This window comes from Xiphophorus couchianus, chromosome 7 (assembly GCF_001444195.1).
Source record: "Xiphophorus couchianus chromosome 7, X_couchianus-1.0, whole genome shotgun sequence".
NCBI classification, from domain to species: Eukaryota; Metazoa; Chordata; class Actinopteri; order Cyprinodontiformes; family Poeciliidae; genus Xiphophorus; species Xiphophorus couchianus.
The window spans coordinates 23,396,229-23,421,506 of NC_040234.1; the positions used below are offsets into that span (position 1 = coordinate 23,396,229).

Sequence of the window (25,278 nt, forward strand, 5' to 3'; positions counted from 1 at the left end):
AAATCACAGTCTAATATCTCTCATCAAGCCGCCTCAGTTCATTGGCAGGCTGCCTGATCCGTGTGGGCAGTGACAGCAGATGAAACTTTGTGCTGGGGCCTATCAGAGGGACATGGCCTACGTGAGCTGGATGCGCCTCCACGGCCTGGCCCTCCATTAATCACATTCAGATCAGCCTCCTCTCTGCTCCCACTTCTCACCAGCCTTATCTTAATGTGGACAGATGAAGCCACGCAGTGTTGTCTGTCACCTCTCTGGTTTCTGGATTTCCACTCCCATCGCTCACCAGAGACCATGACACATTTCTTGACGACGGGAAGCTGTGATGACGGTTGATACGCACTTCATCCAATTAATGCAGCGGCCTTACAGTATTTACATAAGAGGCCAAGTTATCACACTCTATGCTTTGCTTTGTTTGAACTGACACATTTACAGAACCAAGGAGTTGCACTTAGCTAAAATCAAATAAATCCTTGTTTTCACTTTTGCCTTTTTTTAAACTTTCCAGCATCAGGTTTTGAAGTGACAAACCATTTTTTTATAGATCTATCTCAAATGTACAGCTGTTCAAGGAACTCTTTAATTCCACCAAGAGCAAAGGGAGATCTACGCATGTTTGGAAAGATAAGAATTTCATTATGCTCTGGAGCAGTATGAATATCGAATGGGAATTTGTCTCCAACGGCTTGTCTGCGTCTGCATCGCAATGATATTCTGAGCGGCGCCGTCGATTTTGGAGCAGCTGTTTGCCCTGTTTGTTCTGTGACAGAAACTGTCTGTTTTGGTGGTTGTTCAAACCGCAGTCTGACCTCTGGCGCTTTGCAGAACCGATCCTGTATGGGAAAGGCGGCTGCATCAAAACCACTCTGGAAGTGAGTTTATTATGTGGTTTTAATGTAGCATGACTGCGTACAGTCTCAGCCCATTAGCAGCCGTAATCTGACACTGTGTACTGATAAATCTTCTTGTTTTTATTTCAGAGAATCATTTATATTCCTTTTTTACGATGTAGACAATGATGCATTACGTGTCACGTCTTGATAAATGATTATAAATTCTAGCCGACTGATAGAATCATACTCCCCGACACTCACGCTGAAATTTCATTAATTATGTTTGTATCCAGACTATAATACTGTCATTGTTTTGGCTCCAAGTATAAATATGATTTGATTAAGCTGTTTGTTTGTGCAGTAAGTGCTAATTTGTATAATATCATGCAAAGTTTGATGCTGTAATTACTGACCAGCCAGATAAAACTGCTTCTCACCTTGCAAGCTTGAGAAAAAGACAACAACAAAAAAACGTTTCTGTGAGGAGGTTTTTTTTTTCTGTTCTTTTGCTGATATTACTGTAGCAACAAAAGATGCACTGACCACAGGTTTATGGCTACATTCTGATGTCAAGCTTTTGAAAATCTTTGACCATTTGATAATAATAATTTAAAATCCATTATATGTTATTGCAATAAACAACACAAAGAATCAAAAAATTAGCCCATCAGTATTTTGAATAACATACACCGGTAATGGTGTAATTTTTAATAAGTACATTTAAAAATGGAAAGTATTGTGCACAGCTGGATTCATAAAGTATCAAAAGTTTCACTGTAAACGTTGGTATGTGTAGAATATGCATCGCCTCAGTAACCACTTCAACACTGAAAAGTATTGCTTTCCCTGCAACCTGTCAACACTTAGATACAATCCACTGAGTGACACGGAAGAAAATATTTTTGAGTTTTTGATAATCCAGGAAAGCATCCCCACAGCATGATGGCACCACCACCATATTTTTAATTAGAAAATGTCAGATTTCCAGCTTTATCAGCCTTTCTCAGTGCATCTTTGTTTTCAACCCAGGAAACAGACTTCAGAAATACTCTGCAGCAAAGTCTAACAATAATTGGTGTGTCCTCTGGGTTAATGTGAGGAATTTTGAAAACCTTTAATGAGAAAGCCACCGGCTGATGTTGGCCTCTTCTCTAACTAAACATTGTTATTGTTTTGCTGTTAAACTCTAAAGCTGCACAAAGCAACTATTCCTCACGCTTTTTTTCATTTTCCTTTAGCAGCTTTTAAAATGTTCCAAAAGGAGGAAAATGGAAATTTTATGTGGCTGAAATCCTCTAAGGTGTTGTCAGAAAACTGCACACAGTGCATTTATTTTCTCAGGCGGCTCTGTGATGCTTTACGGGAAGGAGAAGCAGAAGATGTTAATGAGTTCAGCTTCCTCTGGACGCTGCTCCTGTGTACTGCTGCAGTGGGTGTGTAATTTTGCTTTGCCTTTCATTTGACTGTTATGTGGAAGAAGAATGAATACCTAAAGGGCTGAGTAAAAAGCAAATGCTTTTACTGTATATTTCTACCAGGAGCATAGACTCTGTACACCTAGAACTTTATCCCATTTTGTCTCTTTACAAACTCAACCAACATTATATTTTATTGGGACTTTATGTGCACGACTAACACAAAGTAGCTTGTAATTGTAAAGTAGAATGGTTACATAAAAAAAATAATTTTGCTTTCATTCAGCCCCATATACTCTTGATATCCCTGAATAAAATCCAGTCCCATTGACCACCTTCTGAAGACACCGAATTAGACCAAAAATGGAGCTGCTTTGTGAAGGCTTGTTAATGAACAATCACAACGACCAAAGAACAGAGCAGATCAGAGAGAAAGATGTGGAGAGGCAGAGTCATGGTTAGGTTATAAATCAATATCCAAAAGGTTTGAACATTTCATGAAGCACTCTTCAGGCCATCGTCCTGATATGGAGCGTGGCTCTACAGCAAACCTTCCAAGACATGGCTGTCCACCTAAACTGGCCAAACAAGGAGGAGAATCATAAAACAGGGAAACAAAGAGGCCAATGTAACTTTGGAGAAGGAAGAAATCACTGCAAAAACACAAATTCTTATCCAATTATTTGGACTAGTTTCTACTGCAAACATTGTAGTACACTTGAAATAAGACAAGTAGCTTTTCAGCAAAATACAGGTGTTTGTTTAAAGTAATTAATCTCTTATATTGATGAAAAACTACTATTTCTATTGGAAGATTATTTTACTTATAGCACTGAAAATATGTCTTATTATAAATGAAATAATCTGCTTGTGGGGATCCATTTATCAGAACTTCTGCCACTGAAAAAACGTCCTCTTTGTTCCAACGTTTAGGTAACGGACAACGTCTTCGCTGGTTCCACCCGCCACCGAATCTTTGTCTTCATGTATTTTCCACAAGTCCAGTGGATCAGTGTAGACCAGTTAATAAGAGGTAGTTCCATCGTGAATGTGGTACTTTTCCTCTTCAGCAACGTTAGAAGTTGATTGAAATTAGCCAATATTGTAAAAGTTGAAAAAATGTTTTCCTAAGTTATAATTCAGAGGATATTTAATCCATATAGTTCCTCCAGTCTTACAGTAATGGTTTTCCTCACAAGGCAGTTGTGGTCGACATTTGGTATGCTAACCCACCTAGCACTGCTTGCGCTGGTCCTCAGTTTCAACAACCTTTAAAAGTCATTCAAACAGCACTTTGTTGAGATTGTTACGTGTCTCAAGACAGTTTAAGATTTGAAAAGTTTCTCTTAAGATAAACTTGTGGAAACTTAATTTTTAAGCCAAATCTGGTAGTTCTAGTTTTTTTTCTTCTTCTAAAAGTAAAAAGCAACTTTAATGCATTATCACCACCTTGTGGTAGTAATGGTATATTACATGCACTGGAAATGAATCACTACACTTCAGGTCTCAAACAAATATTAAATATTTGAATTTGAACTTTATGATCATTCAAAGATTAAATATTACATGCCCCCTTTTTATAGAACACTAAAGCAGTTCTTTTTCCTCCAGCATGGCAAGTATTTCAACATTCCAGGTTTCTGTGAAGTGTGTCTGTTAGCCAGCTTCCCATAATCATAGCTTTAAGATTGAAAATTGAATTCCCCAATCGACGATATGAAATGATGAATTAGAAGGTTGTGTCTAACTTATTTGCTGGCGAAGTTCAGAAAATATGTTTTCCTTCTTTATCTGCTGTTATTCAGAAACGACAGAGTGGATTTTGGCCTTGCATGTAAATATATATATATATATTAAAAAAATCAGAACATCTTGTTTCTTTGTTTACCCCTTGAGTTTGAAACATTGCCAGACTCCTGCTTTAATAGGTTCAGTATGTTTCAGACCCACTGCCATTCATTTGGTTCTCCGTACAGAAGGAGAATCTGTATGTAGACATTCAGGGGCTTTGTGTAACCTTGTGCAGAAGAACACGACTCACTGCGGCCCTGATGTAAACATGTTGCACGTTAGTTTGCATACTGCTTGTCTTCGCTAAATCAACGGGTGATGTCCAACATTGCAGAGTGAAAATCTTTTTGGAATCTCCAGGAATTTTTTCAAAGGATGGATTGTATGGAGTGTTTAACTGAAGCAGAGAAGTATTGTCAGCAGTGTGGTCATGTCTGTCTGTAGAGCTCTTTTTCAGCTTGTTGGGCCTTTTTAATTCACTAGCTGAGATGCTGCCACTCCAGAAGGTGATTTACATGGACTATCAGAGCTTTCAACTGGTCCTAAAGAAAAAAAATCACAAGTTGAAATAATCAGAAAATGAGTTTTTGTTGTGTGCCAAGTGAAGAGTATCTGTACCTGCCTACATCCTGTGGAAGTGGCCCACATGAGTGGTACCTATTACATCTATAGCTTGTGAGACTCATGCAAATACTTCCTAAAACACTGGGACTTAAATGGGGATCCAACTCTTTATTCTAAAGAATCAGATGCATTGACAGGTCATGCTGACGTGTTACTTTAAGTAGATATACAAAAAACGGATAAAACAAACAAATTATTGTGTTGAAAATATTACAACAATAATTTCCAACAATTGTTAGGGATAAAAGAAAAATTCTCTATCAACTGCTTATAACCCAAAATAAAAATCTACACATGAGAGATACACAGCGGCACACGAAAATGATTATGAAGTAGGCATTTCATCATAGCCATCTCTTGGCCGTGTTTATAGAGGACTGATCTAACCTTTGGACGTGAGCCGTCATCCCGACTACCATCACACTGTCTGATCATTTAAAGATGGTGTCCCGGGGTTACAAGACATTCAGTTTAAACAAGCTGCCTTGTGAGCAAAGGTCACCAGTACCTCAGTTCTACCAAATCCAATTAGATGACTGGTAAAGCAATTGAATTTTAAACAAGCAGGACGTGCCTTCCAACTCCCTAATGCAAGAGCAAATAGCATTCCTTTGATAGACCAGGGGGCTTAGAAAGGAGGTAAGAGTGAGGGGGAGAGTGTAGTGATGTGACTTGGTTAGAAGAACTTCATGTTCAGAGATGATTCTTACTTGAAAGACGGCAGACAATCAATCAAACGTCGGGTTTCCTCAGAAAAATTCCTAAGCCCGGTGGTCGGGGCGCCGAGGCGATCCATTACTGGGTAATTATATGTTACGGGAAAACATCGCCAGTGAAGTACTATTTAAACCCACAACTAGTCTTAAAAACATCAAATCAAAAAATACAATTAAAATTGATATCAATTATTTGCACTTCTGTTTAATCCAAATTAAGTCGGCGGCCTCTGGGAGATTCAGGGGCCCCATAAATGCTAATATATTAACACAAACCATACATAAATGTAACATTTGTTTCAGATTATCAATGCTACTAAATTTGATTTAGTGGTTTCAGCATACATATATTAAAAGATTTTAAATTGTTTAACATTTAAATGTAAGATTTTAAGGAGCTGGCAAGTTTACTTTGTAAAAGTTCAGAGAACAATATTCATAGTTAGATTGTTTTGTTACCATAGCAGCAACCTGATGCTGTGAATTTAACCTTTGAGTTTGAGCTCTGTTTGCCCACAAATACAAATTAACTCCCCGTCTCCCAGATTAAATCTACACAGAAGCTGGTAGAGGTGCAGATGTTTTTAGCAGCAAGAGGGGCCCCAAAATCAAATTTTGCTCAAGGCCTCATACAGCCTTGGACCAGTCCTGCATGATGCGTTAAATCCGCTGCACTGAGCACGATGCACAACAAATGGGAGATTTAATTAAATGCTGCTAATGTGGCTCTAGAAGCTCTTCCATTTTATGTCTGAGTTTTTAATGAGTCACAGAAACCGTTCTGGTTGCTGGAGTTTATGGGACGAGTTTTTCCGACAGCCGCTTGGTTTAACTCTAAGTAGACAAAGCATTTGATATGGTGTGTTGCATTGTGTAACCTGAAAAATTATGCTAATAATGATAATAAAATAATATAAAACCAATGTGATGAGGCGGGCACGAAAGCTCCTCACCCACTGAACCTGCATGATGAGTGGTTCATGCCAGCTTTGAATGCATGAACTATAAACATATCTTTTAGGAATAAATGTGCTCCTTTAATGAAACGCTCTGATCAACAGAGATGCTTGCAATCCAACTTTAAGAAAAAGAAATTGAGCGATTTATTTTTTTCTCCTAAAAACATAAACAAGCGACGCTTAGACTGGCGGTGGGGCTAGTAAAGCATGGCAGGCTGCCAGGCTTATTATACATGGGGGGAAACCCTGAAATCAGTACAAGAATTACATTAATCAAGACTGATTAAAAAATTAAATGGTTTGATTGTTTTTTTTTATGTCATCTCCATGTGGCTGGGAAAGAGAAGTCCAATCAGTTGTTTCAAAACAATCTTGCAGGAAATGATGCAATTGTATAATTTGTTTTTTTTTTATAGTAGCAGAATATCAACACAGTTTTGTGCACATTTTTAATTGTAACTCAGCTGTTGACTACTAGAATTTTACAATTGCTTTTGATATTTGTGCTTATGTATGATGCTAAATGTAATTTGGTTTATTTACTCAATATATCAGTCATGGACTATAACTTAATATCATGTTAGACTGGTGTTTCTTGAACTTGTTAAGGCCGAGGTCCACTTTACCCATTAACACCTGGTGGAACGCACATCTGCTGAGCTCATTAATGTTAAAGAGTTAATAGAGGAGCCATATTGTGATGACTTCCTCAAGCCAGAGTTTAAGAAAGTGCAGGAGTTTTTAAAGAGACACAGACCCAATTTGATGAATCACAAAGTCCAACTTTAAGTAATATTTGATATATTCAGCATTTTTACAACAACTGAAGGTAACATAGTTACTTGATGGTGCTTAAAAATGACATTATATGCCTGGAAAACAGATATTCCTGCCCCTTTAACATGTGTATCGTCAAATTGCAGGAATAGCTTCAGCTTCTTGAAATTAGATGTGAGATTTTACCCAGCAGGGTACTTCTCCAACAGACTGCAACAAAGGGGAACATTTCCCAAATAATGCTCAAAGAATGATACAGTCGTGAATCAACGTTGTGAAGCAGCTCCTCTTTCACTCCTTTACTGATGCCTGGCAACAGAGCGAGATTGACGTTCCAGGGTTTTTTTTTGCCAAAAAATGCTTTGATTCTTGTTCTGTGCCAGGCAGTTTCACTCCAATAAGTCCTGCTGCCAAACTAATTGGGCTTGGTGTGACACCTCAAGTTGTTCGGCCGGCTCTGACAGGCGAGAGAAAACAGTCGCTGGTGCAGCTGCATGTGCTTTAATAAAAACATGTGTAGGCTGGCATCATGCGCTGTCACACTCAGACTGAAACATAGACTCACCAGTGTTCTGTCTTTGACAGGAAGCAGCTGACAATCTTTAATTGTTTTATTTCCAAACATTTCATTAAAAAAACAACAAATTTGTAACTGATTTTTGTATGAAGGACTTAAATGTTTAACTGCTCAGCAAAAACACAAGAGCAGCAGAAAAGACTACGTGCGAATTAAGGTATTAAGGAAATACTCAGCCTTCGAAGTGCAGCTTCCCATTGGAGCTGCAGCTTCTAAGCTTCCACCTCAGCAGACCCCCCCCCCCCCCCCCCCTTCCCCGACTCAGCTCCTTCAGACTAGCCAGCAATAATTAGCAAACACCCAGTGGAACTTCTGAGCTCATTATAGGAACTATTTAGAGTAATGCTGGTAAAAATGTTGTTAAAGGGTTAATGGAGGAACCATGTTGTGATGACTTCCTGGAGGCGGAGTTTCAGAAAGAGGCCAAATTGCAAGGCTTTAAATTACAATGTCAAATTTCTCTTAAGTCATATTTGATATACATATAGCATTTTTATAATAACTGAAGTTAGCATAGTTACTTAATTAAGCTCTAAATGCGCTATGTGGCTGGAAAATGCTGCCTCCTAAAGTCCAGATTGGTTTTGTAAACTGGTGGGTTTTGTTTCTCCTGCTCTGACCCCTCCCCACCTCCTTCACTCCTATAACTCTGACTGGCTCAACCCGCTCTTTCAGCGCCACAGACCCTCACACCGTGAATCATATCTGGTTTTCTGAGCTGTGAGATTGATCTCAGACTGTGAAAAGGGAAACCTGCCAGCTTTACATAATTGGATTTCAAAAGATTGCTTCTCTGTTTGAGGCTTGCATCAATTTCTCTACCTATTAGAGGGAGCGAGCTAAATCTTATTGTCATTTCAATTGTCTTTTATCGAAGTTTTGCATTAAAGATGCACATCCTATATGTCATATTACAGCTCCCCCCCAACTGGTGTGCAGCTGCAGGCAGATGTTGAGTTAATGTCTGTTAAAAGAAGCGGATGTTTTTATTGTTGGGGGTTTTGGAGGCAAATTCTGAAGAGATTGGCAGGGAAACCGGTGTGTAGCCATGAGATCACAGAAACAAACCCCGAACAATGCCTCAGCAGCGCTTGGCTTCTCTGCTACTTGGAGAGCTGCAGATCATTCCTCGCCTCCGTTCAGCTCTCAGCTCGTGGTGGGCCGTGGCAGGGTGCAAACACCAACTATTGCATGTTAATATCCATGCTGCTACGCTTTCTAATCGGCAGCAGTGGCTGTGTGGTCGTGTCTCCTGATGAGTGGCTTAGCAAACCGCCCTGCTCCACCCCCGACACCCTCCATCATTTCTTCACCGTCTGCGTCTTCATATTACCGAATGCTAAATGTTTGTTCGCATGCAGAGTGGAAGTTCAGCGTTTAATTGGCTACTGAGATTGATTTGGATGGCGTGCATTAGAGAACACAAGTCGGGGCAGCGGAGTGCTTGTGATGTTCTGCTGTCATGATCACTGCAAGCAGCTGGAAAGGAATTTCTGTCAATGAGTCATATTTTCATTAAGCTATCTCAGGGTGTTTTAACACCTGATAGTCACGTGATCAAAGGAGTGTAATTTGATATGCTAAAAGCTGCTAGACTCAATTTAGTGGGAACTGTTTATTTTTGCTGCCCATGTCGTCCATATCAGAAACGGCCAGTGTGTCTCATAATAAATGACTTTATTGTCATTTATTGGAGCTGGGAGTAGATGGAACGAACCCCAGAGACGCACATTTCCTGTAATATTTCAGCCAGCTGTTCTGGTCAGTCCTGCTGCAGTCAAAGAGATGGGCATCTAATTTCCCTTCGTTTAATTATCAGATTTTTTTCTGCAGGCTGGTGATCTGCATTTGCATAATGTGATGCACTGCTATGACATGTTTGACTGATCTAATAAATCCATATCAGCTTGAAGATGCTGTGCTGTAGAAAGAGGTTTTGGGTTTTGGGTGTTCGGGGACGGCCACATTGATTTCAAAACCCTCCACAGAGCCAGATGAAAATGTACATCTTTACTTAACATGGTAACACATTTGTGTGTTTCTTTGTTTATCTGCTGTGAATTCTATCAAGAGTAACAACATAACTAAACTAATTGCAATACTACACAGCAGCTAACCCAAAACAACTGCGATGGACTGGCGATCTGTCCAAGGTGACCCCGCCTCTCTCCAGAAATGTCTCATTGGAGATGGACACCATCACCCCTCCCATCCATCCATGTAAAAAACTGGATGGATGGATGGATGGATGGGTATGTAGGATCTTTGCAGCAGACAGTTCCTTCTTGTTCATTTATCTGTTGGTTGAGCAGCAAAGCGGCTTGATAAACTTGACTGGCAGCCAAACAGAATCATCAGCAAGGCAAATAATATTTCAATAAATTACGTTAACCTAAATGATATGCTAACAATTGAAAAACTGATTAGATTTTACTACAAAAAACAACAACCATTTAACGTTTTCTGATTACAAACTTTACAGAATTCAATATTTTTATTTTTGCATGTTTTCCCCTCATCTTTCTTCCAACTATTTGAGGCCTCACTGGTGTCACTGGAACTCCCCACTTTGAAAGACACTGTTATAATAAACCCACAGCACACTGTTCTGTCCCTTCAGTAGTGATTCTAGTTAGCTTGATTCATGCAACATGTCTTTACCAATACTGAACCGGAAAATTCACTTAGTTTCTTACCAAGTATTTCTGGTCTAGTTTCTATTACAATTATCTTAATATACTTGCAATAAGGCAAAATTGATTTTCCTGTAACTTTTCAATAAGCTATAGGAGCTTGATTTAAGTCAATATTAATGAAAAGTAACAGATGAACTGGCAGGTTATTTAACTTACAATATGAGAAAAATGTATTGCTATATGTGAAATAATCTGTCAGTGGAACTAGTTCTTTTTAATCACTATTAAGGAATTAATTACTTGAAACAAGCTCCTATATCTTGCTGAAGAGTTACTTGTAAGTTAGTTTTGTCTTGTTTCAACTGTACTAAAATATTTGTGCAAGAAGCTACATCAAAAATACTTTAAGATTTAACATTTTTGCATTGTGTATTTCACCATCACATCAGAATGCAAATGTTTACTTTTTATGTCTTTTATTTTTTATGGACAACCAAAGACAATGTCTGACCCTGTAAAGTTTCTGACCCATCTGATGATGTAATTGAGCAGCCCTGTTTTAAACCTGACCAGTGGGCCGTTTTGTGACACTTGAGCACTTAGAAAATGAAGAAAGCAAATCCAAAATCAGAGCAAAACTCATTTTGCAACTTTGAAACAGTGATGTCATCTTAGAAGCCGAACACCTTCCCTCACTAATGAACTAATGACAGTGAGGACATGTAATACTATCTGTGGGACACTAGCTTACAGTAATGTGTACCATAACTTATCCCTTGCATTATAGATTTAGCTTCCTAATACCTTTGACTTTGTGCTCAGGTTATAGCAGCTGAAGTGAAGCTGATTGTTGATTTCAGTGCTGGAGCTCCTGCTGCGTTGCTGGAAACCCTGTGTGAGATCAAGCTTTAGCTTTTGAGCCCTGCATCCCCCGGCCCTGTTTTCACTCTCATATTATCGGTCTCTGAAATGCAAAACAGCCTATGAAACATTTTTCAAGTTTTCACTGCACTTTAAATTGCTACTTTGAAAAAATAAAAACATAAAATATATATATTTATTTATTCAGGGCTAACTTATTGTTAGGCAGACACGAAGAAACATGTATATATCAGCTTCTGCATTTCTGCTTTACTTCTATTTAATATTCAACAACTGCTTTGCTAACTCTGTCAAAATGATGCAACTTTTATATTAGCTTGTCAGCCATTCAGCCTGCTGTGCAGTTTGCAATAAAATTATATATATACAGTATATATATATATATACATATACACCCAAAAGAGAGAGTTTCTCCTTTTGCCTTGACACTGTGCATATTTCATTCGCTTCCACCTACTCTTTACTCTGACACAGAGAGAGACTTGGCTGGAGGACACAGCTGGCTCATTCGCTGCTCCGGTGCTTTGAAACCACTCGATGCCTTGGAGAAGCATGTGGCCTGCGTGACCTGACATCACCCTTTTGTGTTGACCCGGTTGTAAAAGCAAACAGCAGTACAGAAGTTCTGGAATTAGCATGTTTCACTGTGCCAAGAAAAAAAATATGGCCTCAGTCCACGGCCCCGGGCCCTTACTCACCTCCGCTCATTTGCATCTTTTTCTACCAGGTTTACAAAACACGGTTGATGTGAAGTAACCCATGGTTTGACACATGCAAATATAATCACAGGATTTTGTTTTCTTACGGTTAGCAGGACACAAATCCATCCAGTTTTAAGATGCTCTAGCTGGAGAGTAAAATACTTTAAGTAAAGCGTCTTGTTTAGGCTAGTGACCTGTTTACCACCTCCTCTTGGAAAACACAATATTGGTCAAATTAGAACTTTTGTTGTTTAGTTTCATAAGACTTCACAAAGTGCCTCCAACTTTTGACTTGAGAGGAAAAATTATTTTCTAACTGTGATTATAGTAGATATTAAGGATGCAATGATCCACTTTTTTTACTTCTGATATTGATACAGATTTCTGAGGTTTAGTGTTGGCTGATACCGATTTGCTTCAGAAAAAAAAAAACATGCTGAATTGACTTAAGACATTTTTTAAAAAACACAGACATAAACTTACTGTATTACAGATTTACTTTAAACTTTGAACCAGGGCGTGCCGTGGTGGCATATGGGATAGTGCGACCCATGTTTGGAGGCCTTGAGTCCTCGACTCGGCCGTCGCGGGTTCGACTCCCGGACCCAACGATATTTGCCGCATGTCTTCCTCCCTCTCCTTCCCCCTTTCCTGTCAGCCTGCTGTCATATAAGGGACACTAGAGCCCACAAAAGAAAAAAAGAAACAAAACTTTGAACCAGTACAGCACATTTAAATAGTTTCATAAGCTTGGTCAAACATGGAAATACAACTTAAATTTATTCAGTCAGTATAATTAGTTGAATAACAACCAATGCAACATAAATAATAAACAGAAACTAAGACAACATGTCGACTATCTTAGTCAAACATGTAAAAATAAACTGCAACAAACCTTTCAAAAGGTCCAAAAAGTGTAATTAGGAATTATTAATATAAAGTAAAATAAGTAAAGTATGATGTCATTCAGAGCACAACACATAGAATTACAGTGAATAGATCAGGTATTATTTGAGCTTTTAGATGATCTTTTTCTGACCAGAGCCCTTCTCTCCACAGGTTTAGTATATTAACCTACATGATTAATTCTTAATATCTGTTTTCTTTCATGACCTTTATCACTAAGTGAAACTCATTATATAGATTATTTACGAACAGATGGATGTTTGAAAGTCTGAATTTATGTTAATTAAGAAAGCTAAGAAAAACATGACACTTAAAATTAGAATATTATATCAAATAAAAAAAAACACATTTTTAATACAGGAATATAGCCTTAGTGAAAAGTATGTTTAGTGCTTATTTTAGGATGTTATTTTCAAAAGGTACATATCAGAACACATATTCTAATTAACTGAATATGATTGTCTTTCACTACATCATGTTGTACATAATTTGTATAATATCCAAATTGTACTCTGAACTTTGTGGTTGTGATTGGACAACCACAAAGGGGTTTGAATACTTTAAGAATAATACTTTAAGCTCTTTTCCCAAAAAAAAAGTTGAAGACGTTTTTGGGAGAGAGTATTAATATGTGGTAAAGTAAATATATTAAACTAAAACATCAAATTGACCAGCATTAGTCTGTTTGAACTGCAAAAAGTTTAGATTTCCTTAAACATTTCATTCAAGCTACATTATATATAAATTCAGTTTCCTCAGTAGTGATGTGCTTTAGTTGATTATTAATATGCAGATCAAATTGGTGTTTCAGTCTGTAAGAAACTGAAACTAAACTGTAGTGTAGTTTCCTCCACTTTGGACTTTTCTATATCCATAAAATGTTTTGTTTTTCTTTTGGTTGCCTGGTTTTTGTTGTTTGAATATCTTTAACTCTTTTAATAGTGCCGCTGTGAAAACTGAAATGCAGTAAGATGTCATTTGTAAAAGCTGTTTAAAACACATCTATTCTCACAGTTATGACTCAAACTATTTAAGGAAGTATTTTCTTTCCTTTTTTTTGCACTTTGAAAAAATGCAAATAAGTCATTCACACAATGTTCGTCTGTTAGTATCAGCAGAGTTTGAATTATTTCATTCTCACACAGCTTGAGTTCTGCTTTTCTACACAACCCAGTCTCATTTTGACAATGTTCAGACAATAGAAAAGAATAAAATAGAATAGAATAGAAATATTTGTTATTGTCCCATAGAGGGGAACTTCAGGTGTACCAGCATCTTGTCAAAAGTAACTGGAAGCATGCATATTGAAACTAAGGCAATAAAAATAAGATGAGGACAAATTTACTACATAAGGAAAATGATACAGTACAGTTAACAAAATCTGTCTTCCCAAGACAGTCTTGTGAAGAGGATGGTCAGAGTTGTCCATAATTTTCTTGATCATATGAAGAATCCTTCTTTGCATGATCATCTCCAGAGGCTCCACAGTCGTATAAAGAACTGATCCAGTCTTCTTTATCAGGCTGTTGAACCTTTTTATGTTCCTGCTTCTGGTGCTGCTGCCCAGCAGATGACAGCAGAAGAGACGACGCTCTCAACAACAGACTTAGAAGATCTGCAGCATCTTGGTGCAAACCTTGAAGGATCTCGGCTTCCTCAAGAAGTCCAGTCTGCTCTGTCCCTTCTTATGGACGATTCACTGCTGCGTCTCTAGTCCATTATGTTGAAATATATATATATACATACACTGCTCAAAAAAATAAAGGGAACACTTAAACAGGTGTTTAACACTTAAAGTGTTCCCTTTATTTTTTTGAGCAGTATATATATATATAATTGCAAGAAGCCATTTGTCAGTGTAACGCTGGTAAAATCATTGTTAAAAAGTTAACAGAGGAACCATGTTGTGATGTCGTATTACTTTAACTGTTGGAAAATAACATCAGCTGATAAACATTAAATTTACATAAATAAGTTAATAATATTTTATATTTCCCCAACAGTGGCAGCAGCCAACAACAGGAAGAGATTAGCCTATTATGTGTACTATAAAAACTATTAAAAAATAGAAATTGTATTTCCATGTTTAATAGCATTTAGCTTATATTATTGTCAATGTTATATATGTATGTAAATATGTGTACATCATGTTACCTTTTTACTCTAGGGAGCCCCCTGGTGGTATGGAGGCCCAGATTAACTCACATTTGCCTTGGACAATGAACCATATGGTACATTTTATGAATGTTTTTTTGAGTTCCTCTTCCTAATGAGGTTCCTTGTGTTTCGTTTTTACAACATGGGAACTTTTTGCATTGCGTCTGAGCTGCATTGCCATTTTATTAGTATATTCTAAAAAGCTGAAAGGGTAATTCTTTATTATAATGGAGATGATTATTGTGTTTTCTCTTCTGTTCTTTGAAGGACTATTATTATTTTTGCACCATTAACTGGGATCAGAATTAATGACACATTTGGCTGAAAACCCTGAATTTATTACCATTAATTGAGGTAAGACGATTAACCCAACAGGAAGGCTCAGCGGATGATAAACGAGTTGGAACCTCTCAACACCGAGCCACCTGCAGTCAGAAGTGCTCTTAGTTGTTAATGATCACCAACGGCAATTTTGCCATCAATTAAAGTGACAAGGGTATCTCCACGGGAAGTCTCTCCTTCGCTGCGCTCGAGCGGTGACAGGGTTGTGAACATGAACCGTGTAGAATGCTGACTGCAGCAACACGGTTTTCCTGCGTGTTCCAGATAAACTGCTGCTGCAAGGCGCGGGGCTTGTCCGGTGCGATAGCAACAAGAGGAATGTGTGGAGGCCAGCAGAGTGAGAGGGCTGGCAGTGGATGCTGGGACGGCCCTGAGCTTTAAACTTTAAAACTGACAGATGAAGTCAGATTAAAGGGGCAGTTTTATGTGTTTTCTAGGCAGAAAGTATAATTTTATATCACAATCAAGTGATTATGTTACCTTCCTTTGAGAAAAAAATGTTATATCAAATATGACTTGGTAGGTTAACACCTTGAGATTGAGTCTCTGTCTCCTTAAGAAACTCTTGCTCTTTCTGAAGCTCCGCCTTCAGGAAGTCATCACAACATGGCTCCTCTATTAACCCTTTAACAACGATTTTACCAGCGTTGCTCTGAGCAGTAGCTCCTATAATGAGCTCAGCAGATCTATCAGGTGTTTGCTAATTGGTGCTGGCTAGTCTGAAGGAGCTGAGTGGGGGAGGGCTGCTCTGTGAGGAGGAAGCTCAGAAATGTTGAAACTGCAGCTCAAAGGAGGAGCTTTGCCTTTGAGGCAGAGCTAAGCCCATCCAGGAATTTTGTACAGTTGAATGGTTGCCATGGAGATTAAAGGATTTCCCAAACATGCTTTAAAGAATCAAGGCAACACTGCATGTGTGTTTTTGATGAGGGGATAACATTTTAACATCATGTGAAGCTCAACAAAGTAAAGTTTTGAAGACAAAAAGGATTTTCACAAATTCTGAAAAGTTCACAAATCTGTTAGAAAGTAGGCAAATGGCCGACAGGTCTTGTTTATAACAAGCTGGTGTAATTTGACTAATGGTGCACATTCAATTGATAATAATGGCAGGAGAACCAAAAGCCCTTTTTGTTGACTCCCCTCAGGTTATCAGAACTAGAAATACTTTCTTTTGTGAGTTGGTTATGAAGAAGCACTTTTCAAAATGCTAATCAGCCTGTGGATCTCACACTTGTCACACTTGTCAAAATGCAACAGTAGCGATGAAAACAATTGATAATAAGAATAATACGAGACAAGTCTTTTACATTTTCATGAAATTTAGAGAAAGGAGCATGAAGGTGTTCCTGTAGTAACATGGTTTACAACAACAATGCTGGGCTATTAGTTGGGAAGGGACTGAAACAAGGAATGTTACTGGGTAAACACAAAGCACTTGATTTATATATGTACACACGTGGAAGTTGTGAAATCACTTTGCTTTAGTTTGTTTCTGTGATGCATGTCTCAAAGCTTTTCTTCAGCCATGATAAGAAAATGAGGAAAAGGCTCTTCATGGGTTCATGCACCACAGTTTTATTTTATAAATTTTCTCATTTCAATAATTGCTATAGAAGTGTTGCTTTCACACATGTTGAATTCTAATTTGACTGGGTGAGGCTTCCCACATAAGTTACCATGGTGATGGACCTAGTTGAGATGAAGGGACCTGGCTTTGTGATACAAAAAAAAGCTTCAACTAAAAAGAAAAATCTTAAATCTCAATAAGGAACTAATCAGAGTTTTTGTTAGAGTCCTGCTGTAAGTCTGTGCTGTTATAGATGAGAGCAGATGATTCTTTTTACTGCAGTATTTTGTGGTACTAACGTGATCACAATAAAAAATACTGCTCTTGAAAAATATCCACATTTAACATAATCTTCTTCAGAACTCCACTCACATAAAGGTAACATTAAACTGCACACAGTAACTGCAGTCAATCAAATTTTTGAATTTACTGATATTTATTTGGCTTCATAAAACATACAGTGGAGAAAATGGTAAAAATACCACTTCTAATAATACTGCCAGATTAGTTATTTATTTGATATCATTAACTGAAATATATTGAGATGACAAATCAGAATTCTTATCATGAAGGGAGGTTTGTTAAAAAAAATGATAAACAATACGATAAATGATAAACAATACGATAAATCTTCATCCCTACAGTAAAGGTGATTTAAACTTTTTACTCTTTAACCTGTAATTATTCTGATTAGCAACTCACTGTTGCTTTATTTTTAAAGCAAATATTTTAAAAAATTCAATTGTTTACATGTCAAAGTTAGCCCTTTAGCTTTTTGATGTTGTTTTTAGCAGTTTTTAAAATGGAATATTCTCAGTGTTCAGCCTGAAGGCCAGAGTCTTTTTAGAACGCGTTTGATCCATTATGTGTAACCACAGTTGGCCTAATTGATTCAAAATAGCCCCTCTTTTAAAAGAACACTGCTTCTTATGTAGTGTAAGGGTGTTTACATTAATGGGCTTTGTACACAGCGGTCTAAGTGCCTGCCCTAGGAGAGGATTAGCACAGCCCTCATCTCCCCGCTACAACACAGAGGGATACACTACATGACTATCCAGCAAAGTTCAACCAAGTTGTGCAAGGCTTTCAGGAAAATATGGCTCTTAGACTCAGAAACATCCATTTTCAGAGTGTCTTCTGATATCCATGAATAATGGCAGCAGAGGCCCACCAGGGCTACTGTTACTTAGCGGTAGCCTCATGTATAATGGATGATGAAATGTGTTGCATCGCTTCAGCAACCTTTGCGCTCTTGTTCCGCCGCCTGGCAATCCTGATGTTTGTAACACAGATGTCTGCTGCTGTGTGAGGCTGGTTGAATTTTTCCTGCTTTTCTCTGGTGTGGCCCTCAGTGGACTGGAGAGAGGTTTTCTTTTGTTGCTTAAAGGGGCAGTACCATGGGTTTTCCCGGCTGTTTTATTGCACAATTAAGTAACTATGTTACATTCAGCGGCTTAAAAAATGCTAAATATAAAATATGACTTCAATGAAATCTGACTTCATAGTTTAATTCTTTGAAATTGGGCCTCTGTCTCTTTAAAACCTCCTGCTCTTTCTGACACTCTGCTTCAGGAAGTCATTACAACGTGGCCCCTCTATTAACCCTTAAAAAGGATTTCTCAAACATGCCTGAAAGACTCAAAGCAACACTCTAGGTATGTTTTTGATGAGGGAATAACATTATAGTATATTGCTCTTTAAGTTTTAGTTTGTATGATTGGTTTTGAACTGAGGTGGGTAAAGTTCCCAAAAAAATTGTACTCAAGAGTAACACTACTTCAACATCTCTACTAAAATAAAAGTAAAAAAGTATCAGGTAAAGTACTGACTAACTGATCAAAACATTAATCATTTAATCATTCATCTAAACCTATGTGAAAATTATGATATTTTAAAGACCAAAATAAAAATTATTCACATGAATATAAAATAATAATAATGTTTCCAAATCAATTTCTGTCATTGTAAAATGTATTAAGTATAGATGCACTGATCCACTTTTTCCACATACAATACACATATCTGAGGTTTAATATCAGCCAATAGCGATCCAAAACAAACAAAAAAAAAACATGCTGAATGGACATTAAATGTTTATTTTTTTAAACAGACATAAATGTAGTAAAAAATGTACTGAATTACAAATGTATTTGATACGTATTTGCACCAGTACAGCATTTTTAAATACACCAACATCTTCACAAGCTGGGTCAAACATGGAAAAACAACTTGAACTTGTTCAGTGAGAGCAATAAGGAGAATAACAGAAGATGTAAAACAGATAATAAAGAAACTGAAACCAATCAAATGAACTGCAACAAACCTTTGAGATTCTTCAGGAAGTGCAATCATGAACTCTAAATATAATGATAATGGACTGAACTTCTGTAGCTCTTTTCCAGTCATTATGACCACTCAAATCACTTCATACTAGAGCCGCATTCACCCATTTGCACTCACAAATTTATATACCGATCGGTAGGCAATTTGGAGTTAAGTGCCTTGCCCAGAGGCACATAGACATGTGGCAGTAGGAAACATTAATTGAACCTACAACCTTCTGATTGCAAGACAAGAAGTCTACCCACAGAGTCACATAATGTAAAATAAATAACTCATGACATCACTCGGAGCACAAAGCATAGAATTAGATTAATGATTTGGCACATTGTCACCAATACTAGATCTAGATTTTTTTTTCAATATTGGGGAATACAGCATAGCAAAAACACTCCTTAAAGTACATTTACTTTTCAAAATGTTACTCAAATGAATATAACTAGTTATACCCCTCCCTCCTTTACCCCCCAAAGTGACTCTATAGAGTCACCTAATAGAGTAACAACAATATCTCGGTAATGGCTATCTTCTGAAATGCGTTGGAAAGTGTCGGCTTAAGGAATATTGTGTAAATCCGCAAAGTCTGTTTGTATCAAGCAGTGCAGAAAAACATTTCACTTTACTTGACTTTTTGGCTTTCTGGGACATCATTGTTAGTCGGCCCGGCACCAGAAAACTGTCTGTCAAGCTGCCAGTTCATCCATTTCTTTGGCACAGAATTATGTGGCCCACATGCAGTCATGTTCCCCAGCTAATGAAGTCAACCGATTACGTCTCCGGCACCATGAAGGTGGCAGCTCTGCTGTTTAGCTGCAGGGCTCAGAAACTGTTGGATGCATTTCCATGAAGTTTTTGGCAAAGTGCGTGTTAATAATTGGTGACCCCCTGAGAAATTAGTCAAGTTCCAGGGAAAGGTTTGACATTTTAATGAAGACCTCTCACAAACCTGAAAATCTAACGATGTTTCAGTTTAAATACTTTTACAAAGTACAACCTCTAATAATTATTATGTGAAAAAAGAAGATGACCAGACTTCTAGAAGAAGTCAAATTTAAACAAAGTATAATTATGCAAGTATTCTGTGATACATGTATAATAGTTTGAGAAGGTTTGGTAAGTTGGGTCAAGCTGTGATCAAAGCATCTCATTTATGTTTTTCACAAAGCCGTTGTTAGTATGTTTAGCAGTTTTTAAAAATAGAAATACTTTATTGAGTCCATTTTCAAATCATTTTAAAATGTGTGGTATAGACAAAAGAAGTTTAAACATTTTCATTAACAAGTCATTGAAGAAATCTGGAAGATTCTTTTAGAGTTGGACTAGATTTTGATGCAGTGGCTGCCAAAGAACTTTAAGCATTTTAAAAACAATTCAACTTTTTAACTTTTTCAACAAGCCAGTTCCAAACCAGGTTCAGTAACTAGCAGAATGCTAATCTGTGCTGACCAGGCCTTGCAGTCAAACATAGACCGGCCCAGTCGCTCCATGTTTGACTTAACACAACAGGGTTGGAACAGGGATTTGACCCAGCACACTGATTGTGTTTTTAACCTGAAAATTGTTTAAGATGATCAATGATTAGGCCAGTGGTTCTTAACCTGGGTTCGGTCGAACCCCAGGGGTTCGATGAGTCGGTCTCAGGGGTTCGGCGGAGCCTCTGCCGCGGAGGTAAAGACACACTTGTGTAAAGTCGTGATGACACGCCCCACTTGACCATCACTTGCTGCAGAGGATCATGTTACATTGCTCAGCCAATCAGTGCTGCGGGGAATTTAGTGCACGCAGTATCAGCGGCTGTCGTAGTTGTACGTAGCGTGGTTTCTTTCTTAATATTTTTATCCACACTAAATATGTCGAGCAAAAAAAGAAGAAAATGAACAGACTTTGCTCTGAAGATGCACTTGCCAAGGTGAAGCCATGCCTCTCTGAACTGGTCTCCCAAAAACAACAGCAGGAGTCTCACTGATTTGCAGATATGACATTTGTACAATACTTTATTCTGGCCCCAAAAAAGTATTTTGTGGATTCAAAACGACAAAAAACAAATTAAATTTAAAATTAAAAAAATGAAGTTATTAAAAAAATTTTAACTCTTTGAAAAAAAATCCAAATTTATTTTTAATTAGTAAAAAAATATTTTGGGGGCTGAAATTCTTTCATGGGGCTAAAATATTTTTTGGGGACCAGAATAAAGTAACACTGTAACTTGCTGTGAGTTCATGGTTTTGTTCTTTGAGCAAAGTGGCGTTCATGCACGGCTCATTTTGTGCACCAGCAAAAAAACATATACCTACAGTATGTCTTGAATTAGGAAAAAATATATATTTTATTTATCACTAAAGAAGGGTTCGGTGAATACGCATATGAAACTGATGGGTTCGGTACCTCAAAAAAGGTTAAGAACCACTGGATTAGGCCAACAAAGTGTTAATAGAACGGAATAGCCCATAACCTGCAGAGTTAAACAAGTAATATTTAGGATAAATGTATGTATGAGTTACTTAGGTCCAAATGTGAGAAAATGAAAGACATTTTTAGGAAAATCAGAACTTGTCACTTTTTGATGTTCTTCTGGCAACATCAATAGTGTGTGTGTATTAAAATCAAGGGAGTAGAATTCAGTGTCTGATTACATCAAGACAGAGTGTTTCTGTTTCTATTTTTGATCAGTATTTGCCCGATACTAAAACTCACATGTCGGTCTCAGTATTGGCATCCCGAGGAAAATGGATCTTCATCAATATCTAAACAAAGCATTTACATGTTAATATACATGGTTTGTGTAACCAGCCGTACTCGACTCGTGGGGAAATTTTTCAACATCCCAAAAAAATTGTGGCAACCTGGCTTACCTGTCGTCCAAATAGTTTGCAACAATGTCAAATATGCAGAAATGGAATGCAAAGGCATTAATTGTGTATGACATTGTGTTTTACCATGTAATTCAAATGTAGGGTAGAAACAGGAGTTTGATGAGGTATAAGTCATTAACTAATACAGCATTCACATTTTTGTATGGTGGCAGAAGCCAGAGAACCTTGAAATCTTGGACTTTCTTACTGAGAGTTAACAACTGAAGAAGAGTGTAGCCTTAGGAAGCATTAAAGTTTGTTTCTGTTTTAAAAGTTATTAAATTGAAGCAAAAACTCCAAATTTTCTGTAACAGAATTCAGATTAAACATATTACATAATAATATATTGCCTCTGTGTGACATCTTCATGACCAGGTTTTGGTCAAAGTGTGACTACTGATCATAGCTAGTGCTAGCTTGCGATGCTTGTTTATCAATTAAACAAGTAATTAGCAACTATCTGACATTAAAATCATTAGATTATTACCATCTTACTACTTTTTTGTTTATTTTGTGGAAGTTAGATTAAGTCAGATTAGCTTGTTGTATAAATAAAAATGGTGGTCTATAAAGACTGAAGAGGCTCCTTCTTCTAGGGTTTTCTCTTCTCTAACTGAACTAATTGGACCACAGTTTTTGAACCAATGTTTGCACCGAGTAATTGAGTTTCTATGGAGAGACCAACTGCCATTTTCTTGTTGGTAGAACTAAAGCTAAGGAGTTTAATGAAGAATTATCATAATTAAGTCGTCTGTTGGCATACTGATTTGGTGTATTTTTGTGTGTTCTTCAGTTCTCATTTCCTCTTGTTATGTACACCTTTTAAATGTGTAATCTCAACCTGCTGAAACAAGAAGGAGGCGTGCAAACACTCGCTGTGGTAGAAGCGAATGTGTCAACGTGTGCTTGAATAAGCAAAACATGCAGAGGTTTCCAAAATAAATATATGCCTGTGGATGCCTCTAATTATTTTCTACTGAATAAAACTATCTGTGAATGTTCTGATCTCACAGTTGTTTTGGTTTTGGCACGCACAAGAATAAATTCCTATATTTTAATGACAACTCCTTCGATGGAGTCAAGTAGCTTGACTTTAGACTAGTCACCCATAAGTGCAAAGGCACATTCATGCAACCTTCAGCAAACTCAACTCAAGATCAGCAAAAACTCTGACACCAGTTAGCACTAACTCCAATTTTAAACCAATTGACACGTTGTTGGCGATATCCAATAATGAGCATGGTTGTCTGAGCATACAACATCTATTTCTGGTGTGGAAAATATTTCATTACCCTCACAGTGGCCATTCTTTCCCTCAGCCACCTACTTGAAATGGAGCCTGAGACCTGGCAGTAATGGATGTCTTGTCTCTTGGGTGGATCTGCCAGCACTGAGACCTGGGGAGGGCCAAATTAATTGAAACCACTGGAGTGCACCAGAGGGCAAAAGTAAAGGTGAGTTTTGGAGATACTCTTGCTTGTGCTAAAAATTTAGGATAGAATAACCATACACACACGCACACACACCCACACACACACATTTATATATATATATATATATATATATATATATGCAGAAAATATTTGCTAAAAGAAAATATTAATCATAGTAACAATAAATTAGCGCTGTATCAGTTTTATTCTACATCTCACCGGCTCTGTCATGAGAATTGGAATGTCAGAAATTGAAATAAATAATCCAACATTGAGGTCAGGAATGTTGCTTATAAATGTTCGTATGGATTGACTGAGCTTGGTGAAGCCTGGGAGTTTTCTGAAAGATTGAATTAAAAAATTGCAGAATCCTGGGAGACTGACAGTAACTCTCTGTACATTAATTTATGTTTCCTGAAAACCAGAAATAAAGTCAAGCTGTGTCAGATTACATTATACTTGTTGGGCTACCACATGCTTAAATCGTTAAAAAAGAAACTGAAGTTTCATTTGAACTGGAGAAGTTTATAATCAGTTCTTACCAACTTCAGAAGAATTTTTTTTTGCAATTTCACAGCTGGCTTGTTACTTTTCTCTTGTTTTCAGGCAGACAAATACAAGGACGTCATGTTGGAGGATTTGTGAGGTGTGTGTTGTGTGTACTGGTGGAGAGCAGTGTTAAATAGGAGGATTGCTATCTATTGATGTTGACCGTCTCTTGGACTCTTAAACCGATCGTCCTTTGTTGTTAAGAAGCTTTGAAGACCTCCTCATCCTTACAAATTGAATTTGGGCTTCAAGCGTTTGCTGCCGGTTGATCTCCTTTAACAAGCAGATAGGACCAGGTGCAGCTCCCTGAGACAAGGCCATTATTAAAGACTACTGAAACACACCCATATAAAAAGGCCTGCACTTTAAATTTCCATACGACCCGGCACACGCTTCAGTCTTTAGGCGTTTTCACAAAATAATTTATGAATTGAGCCACAGAGTCTTGACCATATCTGCATTCAGTCAGGTGACAAGAGTTGTGATTGACTCAGCCACCATGCTACCTTATTGGGCATTAAAGAGGTAGTATCATGTGGTTTCCAGCCGTATACTGCCATTTTGTAATATAATCCAATACTTTTACCTTCAGTTGTTATAAAAATGATACATATACCGAATATGACGTAAAAGAAATGTTCTGTCTGAATTTAACACCTTGAAATTGGGCTTCTGTCTCTTTAAGAAACTCCTGTTTTTCTTAAGCGCCACCTTCAAAAAACATTGCATTGCTTGTGACAGCTGTCCCGACTGTCACACACAGACACTATTGGTAATGGTTTTTTGTTTTCCCTTAATATTACTTTATATATTGATTAGTGAGTAGTTTAGATTTTTATCTTTAAATTTGTTTTCATTAGTCTGACTCTTTAGTTAACTATTTGTTGTGCACCCATTTAGTTAACTTTATGTGTCAGTTCTTTGTATATTTTGTTAAATACAACAAATTAATTATTTTTCTTTTGAGTTACCAGTTTCCTCTGGACCTGTGGCTGAAAATCAGAGATGAGCTCCAGCTGATTGGTGTCCATATATGGTTGTCAAACTTCCTCAGCGGACCATTCCATTTGTTCACCAGAGGAGGGGAAAATTTGTTCTCTAGTTTAATTTTACCATTTATTTAATGTTTCTTCTTTTGGAAAGTTAGTTAAATTCTGATATTTATTTCATTTATAGATTTAGTAATATTCTGACCAATATTTGTTAGGTTTTTGTGTG

The 25,278-nt window shown here is 37.4% G+C and overlaps 1 protein-coding gene across 3 annotated transcripts in view; it reads left to right on the forward strand.

Moving 5' to 3' along the window:
- cntn6 (contactin 6) overlaps positions 1–25,278 on the forward strand; it is a 147,374-nt gene that overhangs the window by 26,447 nt on the left and 95,649 nt on the right. The window contains exon 2 of one of the 3 annotated variants that reach the window (XM_028024161.1): positions 23,398–23,532. The exons of 1 other annotated variant lie outside the window; for it this stretch is intronic. The gene's annotated coding sequence lies outside the window, so the exon portion shown is untranslated. Of the gene's footprint in view, positions 1–23,153; positions 23,533–25,278 lie in introns of those variants that run through there. One more of the 3 variants, XM_028024162.1, reaches the window with a different exon arrangement.